We start from the raw sequence: 9,576 nt of genomic DNA, 5'->3' as shown, positions 1-9,576 counted from the left end.
AAAAAGTAAAATAAAAGAATTTTTTTTAAATTTTTTTAAATGGACAATAATTATACACAGTGATATTTTGATACATATGATGTATAGTGATCAGATCAGGATAATTAGCGTATCCCTCATCTCAAACATTTATCATTTCCTTAAAACATCAATACATCTCTGACTGGCTATAGTAGTCAATTTGAATAGATAGAGGTTCAATGGATGAAATACATAGGCTTTTGGAAAATCCTGAGTAGTGGAGAGGTTTTTTTTCTTTTATAATCTGAGTGGAGATTTCTTTTGATCTGAGAGGACAGCAAAGATCTGGTTAAAAGTTTGCATGAGAATATACATCAATTCTTTAAAAAGCAAAGATTTTATTGATAAGATGGTTTCTAGAGAGAAATGCATTTCTCTCAAGAGAAGATTGTACAGCCTTATAATTGTTTCCATTCACATGGAACAACTCCAGCTGCTTTCAAAAATCAACAAATGATAAGCAGAAGGAAGATGGAAAGAAAACAACAGAATTTTTGCTATGTCCAACTGATAAACACCGGATTGCCTATAAACTACGTTAAGCATAATTAAGCACAGAATTAACATCGTTTGTAATGCAATGAAAAAAGGCAGCTGAGACAAATGAAAAAGATCGCCAATACATTGCTTTGATTATCTAAATCAACACTGCCAAGTTATTTATTTACAAAAAATATGAACAAAGGGCCAAACAATTAATTTTCCTTCTGGATGCATGTGCATAGGCTATGGCTAAAGGTTCAAAGAAATTTTCATCCTGTTATTCATCAAGTTTGTTAAATCTTAACCTTCCATGAACCATGCCCATCAGTGTATCTAATTACCTAGAATGAGTCAGAAAAACAGTCCTAACCTTATAGTTCTTAGTTACAGCATCATGGGCAAGAGTTGAACGTTTTTAATAAAACTTTCAGGCCCCTATTTATGATAGAAGTCAAAAAATTATTTGATGTTTCCAGTGTTTTAAGTATGGTGCAAGTACTTGAAATATGTCATTCATTCACTCAACAAACATTTACTAAGACTATACTTTTGATAGGCAGATTCCCTATTAAGTGTTAGAGATATGAGTTATAAATTTCTCACAGTCTAGTGGGAGTGACAGGCATATACAGATGCAATTTTAATACAATAAGAAATGCAGCGATAGCATAGAATTCTGATGTGGAGTGGCAAGTAGGTGGGGAGTGGTGGCAATTTGCACAGACAAAAGATATTTTACTTTACCTTGTGAGAGAAGCGAGTCAAGAATACTTTCTTAGAGGAGATGATGACTACATTGAGATCTCAAGGAGTAACTGGATCAATTTTCATTAAAATCTTCATTAGTAGATATCATAATTTTCTCCATTTTATAGGGGAGGAAATGGACATGCTTTGACTCAGAACTGATCAGTGGCAGAACCAACATTTTGAACCCAAGCCTACCTGATCCCGATGTCACACATTTTCCAACATACTGTATTTTAACTTCTGGTAATAGAAAAGTTGAAAGTGGAAGAAAATACTCTATATTGAGCTCCAAGTCATAAGATCTTTTTACCATTACCGATCTGACCTAGCAATTCCAGCACAACCTTCCCTTCTTACAATTTTTCCCATGTTCAGCTAAGAAAATATCGTTGCTGGCTTATTTCTACCATATACTCTTAGAAATTCCCGTGAAAAGCCAAGACATAGTTATTTTGGAGAGGAATAGGTATGAAAACCTAAAACTGTCAGTAAGAACAGTGGACGTTCTATTAAAATCTTTTTAATAAGTGGCCAGGTGCTGTGGCTCACACCTGTAATCCCAACACTTTGGGAAGCCAAGACGGGAGGATTGCTTGAAACCAGAAGTTCAAGACCAGCGTGAGCAACATGGTGAAACCCCATCTCTACAAAAAATACAAAAATTAACCAGGCTTGGTGGTGCATGCCTGTGGGCCCAGCTACTCAGGAAGCTGAAGTGGGAGAATCACCTGAGCTCAGGAAGTTAAGGCGACAGTGAGCCGTGATCATGCCACTGCACTCCAGCCTGGGCAACAGAGTGAAACCCTGCCTCAAAAAAAAAAAATAAATAAATTGTAAAAGTGCCTGGAAAAATTTTTTGTGAGATGGAGGTGCAGCAGCCTGAAGATCTTCCGGAATATGGAATTTATTTACCTCTTCACTATAGTGCAGAAAAGGAGTTTCTTGATCATTTGCCTACCCCTATGAAAGAATTGGGGCACAGTTTTATTTTTGACCTACTATATTATCAAATTGAAAAAGACTAAATAAGAACTTTAGAAAATTAGGAGCCATCCTGATTACCAATTGCCAGCAGTTCATGCTACTTCAGATTTAGCCATCCATGAAAGAACACTAAAATATATCATTGACATTACCATTACCATTTACGCATAAAACATGAGATTGGGAGTAATCTACAGATCAGTTCGTTTAGCAGATATTTATTGGTGACCTACTATGTGCCCAGCAATGTTCTGCCCACTAAGAATTTAGTGTCAAGCAAATTGTAGTACCTGCCCTTAGGAGACAATCAAGCAATTAGAATATAAATGCATAGAGTCCAGCCCACTCATTTTACCCATGTGGAAATAGATGATAAGAACATTAGTTTGTCTAACTCTCTTTATTCACTGTTGGTGAAAGGAAAATTGATACAGCCTTTTTTGGAAGACAATTTGGAAATGCATCCCAAATTTGAAAATGTTCTTAGTTTTTGACATGGCTATGCTAAACAGAAATTTATTTTTCAGATGTACATGCAGAAGATCCAAAGATATGTGTCTGATAATATTCTTACAGCATTACTCATATTATGGACATATTGGGAACAATCTAAAAGTCTATCAATAAAGGATTGACTGAATGACATATTGTACAGGAATTTACAAGATGAAGTCAATTTGACATAATGTAAACATGGGAAGACATTCAAAACCAATTGATATATGGAACAAAAGGTATAAAACAGCTTGGATAATATGGTTCTTTCTTAGCTTAAAAAAGAGAAAAACACTACAAACACATGTTTGGAAAAATAAATACTGTGGAAATTAATACCAAATGATAAGCAATGGTTAATAAAGTAGCTACAGATAATTTTCACTTTTATGTTGTATATCTCTATAATGTTGTATTGGACATTTTTTTTTAAATGAGGTCTTGGTATATTGCCTGGGCTAGTCTGTCTTGAACTCCTGGGCTCAAGCAATCTTCCTGTCTCAGCCTCCTGAGTAGCTGAGATTACAGAAGAGTGCCACCATGACTAGCTCTTTTTTTCATTCTTTAAAAAAGGAGAATGTTCAACTAAGTTGATATAATCTATAAACATTTTTTCTCTTAAGAAATATTAGACTTTTTAACTTTCTGGGCTTTTATATCTATGAAAGTACTTTGAAAACTACAAAGCCTTAGGCAAATTATGGGATTATTTCTTTGTATTAATTATCAATAATACATATATTGGAGCACTCTGGAAAAGAATATGCTTATGCAGAAAAGATTTTAAACTATTAAAATAACATTAAAAATTAGAATAACAGCATTGCTTTATAGTTTCTTACAAGCATTCTTTAACTTTAGTTCAGGTCTCTTGAGTCCTAATCCAGTTCTCTTTTTATGCACTTTCTTGCCATATGGGTTATCTGTTAAAAGCTTTTGCCTGAAGGCAAAAATTTTCTAAGCAACCACTAATTCTCATTACAGAAAATGCACATTTCAGAGTGTTTCTATGAATGGAAAAGAAAGCTGATGATAATGCTGATAAGCCCTTGTAGAAATACACTGTGGAAACTAAACTTTATACCACAAGAATGTAAAATTAACCAGTGACTTGACCTGTCCATGTGGAGACCTCACAAATTATCTAGAAACAACAGTAACCAATGCATTTGGGAGGCATTTTTGCAGAAAGTAATTGTAATCTTATTTAAATATTTTTTATTTAAATATAAATATTTTATTTATATTTAGATGCAAGAAGGCAAAATATGAAAGTGCTCCTGTCCATCAAATATAAAATGCTCTCAAACTGAGATCAGAAACTCAATGTGTAAGAATAAGGCACATGATGGGAGAACTGAAGTTTCTACAAGCCTGAACAAACTGCAGCCAGGTTCTGGGCTCCCTTGAAAGAGAAAAGCTGGCTGGATTGCAAAATGAAGTGTCAAACCACCTAACAGATACTTTAATGCATGCTAAGTGCTTTATTTGCAAATTCATAGGATTCACAAACCAGAAGTTGAAGAACGCAATATTTAAGAAAATGTAACATTTATCAGTCTTCAGATTTGGCCACGTTTGTGTGCCACTGTGAAAAATAAAGATATCCCTTCATTCAACTCAAACAAGATTTGAATTGCCCAAATGGGTGGTTGCGTATGTAAGAGGATGTTAAAATGGACAACTCTGCTGAGGACAAAGCCAAGAGCCATCAGACAGCAGAGACAGCTGTGAAACAGGCCATCTCTACAATTCAGAATAAGCTCTGTGCAGACATTTCTATACCTCTCACTTACGTAAAAGGCATAAACCGGTACTCCCATTCCAAGCCTAGTGAGAGGGCTCCAAGGAACCACTTGGAGAGCATATAATATGTCCCTACAGTGTGGGGGGCTGCCCTGGGGAATAATGCTCTCACCTGAGAAATCTGAGGGGTGACAGAAACGCTGTCTAGAGGAGAAGCCAAAGGAGGGAATATGACATTGGATAGCCTAAAATCTCAGAATTTCCAGAGCAAAGGGTGTGGCAGTGTTCCCTGTGGACTTGATGTAGGTGTGTGTACAAAAGCCAGTGTGGGATTATCTTAGAATCTGTTAGTGAGGTCTCTCATAGGGCTAACAGACCTCAGCAAAGAGATACTAAGGGCTTCACCAGATTCCACATTGCTAAAGGAAGGATTAATCCACCACTGAAGCACAGATGTATTAGCCTGTATTAAGGACTGCAGTTGAGAGAGCTTCAGTGACAGGGACTCTAAAGTACCCAAACAGAGTCAGCTGCATAATTAGACATTTGAATGTTTGCTGGATGTTTTATCATATTAAGAAATGGCTAATGTCTAAGTTTGATAAAGGTATTGTAGTTTTCAGGTAGATAGATGGATAGATAAATAGATATTAAGTATTGAAAAGGAATTCTTAAATTTTAGAGTTTTGTTGACTTATTTATGATTAAATATGAAATGATATATATGAGATTTACTTCAAAAAAATATGAGGGCTGGGTGCAGTGGCTCATACCTGTAATCCCAGCACTTTAGAAGGCCAAGGCTGGCAGATCACTACTAAAATACAAAAATTAGTTGGGCATGGTGGCAGTCACCTGTCATTTCAGCTACTCAGGAGGCTGAGGCAAGAGAATCTCTTGAATCCAGGAGGCAGAGGTTGCAGTGAGCTGAGATCGTGCCATTGCACTCCAACTTGAGTGACACAGCAAGATTCCCTCTCAAAACAACAAAATAAAATAATATGGGGCTGGAGCACAGGGCAAAACTTCAAAACATTGGATTTGATAGTTTCTTTTCTTGCACAGGCAACAACAAAAAAAAAACAGACAAACTGCATCTCATGAAATTGTTTTTTAATTTGTGCATCAAAAGACACTACCAACAGAGTAAATAGACAGCCCATAGGATGACAGAAAATATTTGCAACTCAGATGCCTGATAAGGTGCTGATATCCAGAATATACAGAGAACCCCTAATACTCAGCAACAGTAAAACAACCAATCTAATTCAAAAATAGACAAGCACTTGAATAGACATTTTTCCAAAGACATACAAATGGCCACCAATGTGCCCAACGAGGCTGTGCACAGGGGCTCACGCCAGCACTTTGGGAGGCTGAGGCGGGTGGATCACTTGAGCTCAGGAGTTCAAGACCAGCCTGGCCAACATGGTGAAATCCTATCTCTACTAAAAGTACAAAAATTAGATGGGCATGGTGGTGGGAGCCTGTAGTCCCAACTACTCGGGAGGCTGAGGTGGGAGAATCACTTGAACCCGAGAGGTGGAGGTTGCAGTGAGCAGAGATCACACCACTGCCCTCCAGCCTGGTGGCAACAGAGTGAGTGAGACTCCATCTAAAAATAATAATAAGAAGAAATTTTTTAAAAGTCAATGAGCACATTAAAAGATGCTTAATATCACTAATCATTAGATAAATACAACTCAAAACTACAATAAAATGCCACTTCATATTCACTATGGTGACTACTTTCCAAAAGAAAAAGTAGAAAATAGGCTGGGCGCGGTGGCTCAAGCCTGTAATCCCAGCACTTTGGGAGGCCGAGATGGGCGGATCACGAGGTCAGGAGATCGAGACCATCCTGGCTAACACGGTGAAATCCCGTCTGTACTAAAAAATACAAAAAACTAGCCAGGCGAGGTGGCGGGCGCCTGGGTCCCAGTTACTCGGGAGGCTGAGGCAGGAGAATGGCCTAAACCTGGGAGGTGGAGCTTGCAGTGAGCTGAGATCCGGCCACTGCACTCTAGCCTGGGCGACAGAGCGAGACTCCGTCTCAAAAAAAAAAAAAAGTAGAAAATAAGTGTTGGCTGGATGTGGAGAAAATGGAATACTTGTACATAGTCGGTGGTAATATTGATGTGGACAGGGGGCAGGGAAATACTAGGTAGAAAAGGGTGGGGTCCCTGGTGAGGGCTCCACCCTCAAACCTAGACCCTTGGCCCAAAGTGAGAACATGCATTCCTGTTTTCCCAAATGAATGTTGCCTTTTCCAAAACCACCTTGGCCTGCCCCACCCCTCATCCTGCACCCATAAAAACCCCAGGCCCCACCGGTGGAGTGGCAGAGCAACATGGCAGAGAAGTAGAGAAGAGAAGCAGCAGCTTGACATTGGTGAGAAGCAGTTTGACTTCAGAGGGACAGCTTGATGGTAGGACCTCAGAGAAAAGTTTGGCCGTGGACAGCTGAACTCCAGGGGAAGACCACCTTCCCCCTCCATCCACTTTCCAGCTCCCCATCCTGCTGAGAGCGACTTACACTACTCAATAAAATTCTCCGCATTTACCATCTTCAATTTGTTCATATGACCTGATTCCTCCTAGACACCAGACAAGGACCTGGATGCAAGTGCAAGAGGCTGTCACACTGACTCTCCACCCTCCACTGAGCTGTCTAACACTTAAAGCCAACCACAGATGGCAAGACTAAGAGAGCACGCTGTAACTCATGCCCTCTAGGGCTCCAGGAGTCATGGGCCGGTTGCCCAGGGTGCTTGTCCTGGCCTCTGCACTCGCTCATGTGCACGCTCCCTGTCCTGCAAGGGGTTGAGAGTTGTGGGTTGAGTAAACGAGCCAACTCTTCCATGAGTCCCATGAAGAGGTCATATATACTTCTATATATGATTGAAATGCTCCAAATAAAATTAAGAAGAAAAAAAAAAGTAAGCTTTACATCCTTGCCAAAGGTGCAAAGCAATGTATATCATGCCATTTTGTTGGTGTAAGAAAGAAAAGAAAAGAAGAATCTGTATTATTTGCCCAATTTTGAAGGGGACAAAAAGCAAATGTTAGACAAATAATCCAAACTAAAAATTCTTACAAAAAAGGATGTGGAGATTGAAGTGTAGAAGATAAGGATGAAAGTAAGACTTTTCTGAGGATACCTTTTACTATATTTCTGATTTTTAACATATGTAAAAATTTTATATATTCACAAGATCAATCACAGTTAAAAAGCACATCCTACAACTGAAAACAAAGTAAAGTGAATGCATCTAATTATGTCAAATTGGTGAACTAACCACAAAGAGAAATGATTATCCCAAGTCATTTTGAAAAAAAAAACAGGGAGGTAGGGGCTCTGACATTTCGTCCCAAGGATGTAGCCTAAAGATGAAATAAGGCAATAAACCTTCAACTTCACTCAATAGATTTGTTACTGGTAGGAAACCTGGCATGGCAATTTTGAAACAATGTTCTATATGTTGAAAGATAAAGCAAATTATAAAATATGTTCACGTAATTAGAAATCAAGCTACTCACAAGACCCTGCGAGGCTGCCGAGCTGGCATGATCTTCTACAGGAAAGGAGTGAAAAGTGTGGATCCCAAGACTGGCAAAGAGATTCTGTACAACCTGGAGTCTCTTATCAATTCTGCTGTGTTCCCTGGCCTGCAGGGAGGTCCCCAAAACGACGCCATTGCTGGGGTTGCTGTGGCCCTGAAGCAAGCGATGACTCTGGAATTTAAAGTTTATCAGCACCAGGTGGTGGCCAACTGCAGGGCTCTGTCTGAGGCACTGATGGAGCTGGGCTACAAAATAGTCACAGGTGGTTCTGACAACCATCTGATCCTCGTAGATCTCCGTTCCAAAGGCACAGACGGTGGAAGGGCTGAGAAGGTGCTAGAAGCCTGTTCTATTGCCTGCAACAAGAACACCTGCCCAGGTGACAGAAGTGCTCTGCGGCCCAGTGGACTGCGGCTGGGGACCCCAGCACTGACGTCTCGCGGACTTTTGGAAAAAGACTTCCAAAAAGCAGCCCAGTTTATTCACAGAGGGATAGAGCTGACCCTGCAGATCCAGAGCGGCATTGGTGTCAGAGCCACCCTGAAGGAGTTCAAGGGGAGACTGGCAGGGGATAAGTACCAGGGGGCCGTGCAGGCTCTCCGGGAGGAGGTTGAGAGCTTCGCCTCTCTCTTCCCTCTGCCTGGCCTGCCCGACTTCTAAAGGAGCCGGTCCACTCTGGACCCGCCTGGCGCCACAGAGGAAGCCGCCTGCCGGAGGACCCCCACTTGAGAAATGGATGAGCTGCTCCACAGGGGAACTGTTGACACTTGGGCCCTCTGAGGGAGTTTCTTTTGGACTTTTTTCATGTTTTCTTCACAAATCAAAATTTGTTTAAGTCTCACCGTTAGTAATTCTGGGACAGGTTATTAATTAAAGGATTTAAATTTGAACCTGGCTTTCTCACAGCTGGATCTAATTCTAGAAAAATAAAATACTATGTAGCCACCTGGCCATAATCATTTAGACCGTGGTGTAGGGCAAAGCTATTAGGAAGATTCTAGCGTTTTACTCTCCCTGGGCTTTCCTCCGCCTTGCTGCAACAGAGAGGAAATGCCCGTGTCCACAGCTTGTACACACTGCCCCTCTCACTATCTTGTTATCCAGTGGCATGCCAAAGGAGAACTGAATTCGCCTCTGAACCTTCTGCTGTAAATCAGAAGTGTATGTCAGCCAAGTGTACACAAGATGCACCCAGTATGGTGGGAGGGTTTTGCTGTCAGTAACTCAAAGTTTGGTGGAGCAATGGTCTCCTCCCTCCATCCTGGGAAGTCACAGTCCCATCCTGGTGTGAGAATCAACCAGGCTTTCCTGCTCCACCTGAGATAACCAACTCCTTCCCGTAATCAGGAAGCCAAATGTCACCTTCCCAAAGAAACTTTATTTTCACGTAGCTGAAGTGCAAAACATAGATGACCATTTTTAATAAGCACAATCAAATTTTTAACCACAGAATGTCTACAAGAATTATAGCTTTAAAAAATACAACCAATTTTCATATTTCAAAAATATTTGAACTCAAATTAATTTCTTAAAA

At 40.0% G+C, this 9,576-nt stretch overlaps 1 pseudogene across 1 annotated transcript; it reads left to right on the top strand.

Moving 5' to 3' along the window:
* Window positions 1-4,409: 4,409 nt before the first annotated feature.
* On the top strand, window positions 4,410-9,576 carry LOC101022389 (annotated as a pseudogene). The gene is made up of 2 exons (XR_002520198.2): window positions 4,410-4,566; window positions 7,984-9,576. The product of XR_002520198.2 is annotated as a serine hydroxymethyltransferase, cytosolic pseudogene (transcript).

This window comes from Papio anubis, chromosome 2 (genome assembly GCF_008728515.1).
Source record: "Papio anubis isolate 15944 chromosome 2, Panubis1.0, whole genome shotgun sequence".
Lineage (NCBI taxonomy): Eukaryota > Metazoa > Chordata > Mammalia > Primates > Cercopithecidae > Papio > Papio anubis.
This window is presented reverse-complemented; position numbering and strand designations above follow the sequence as displayed.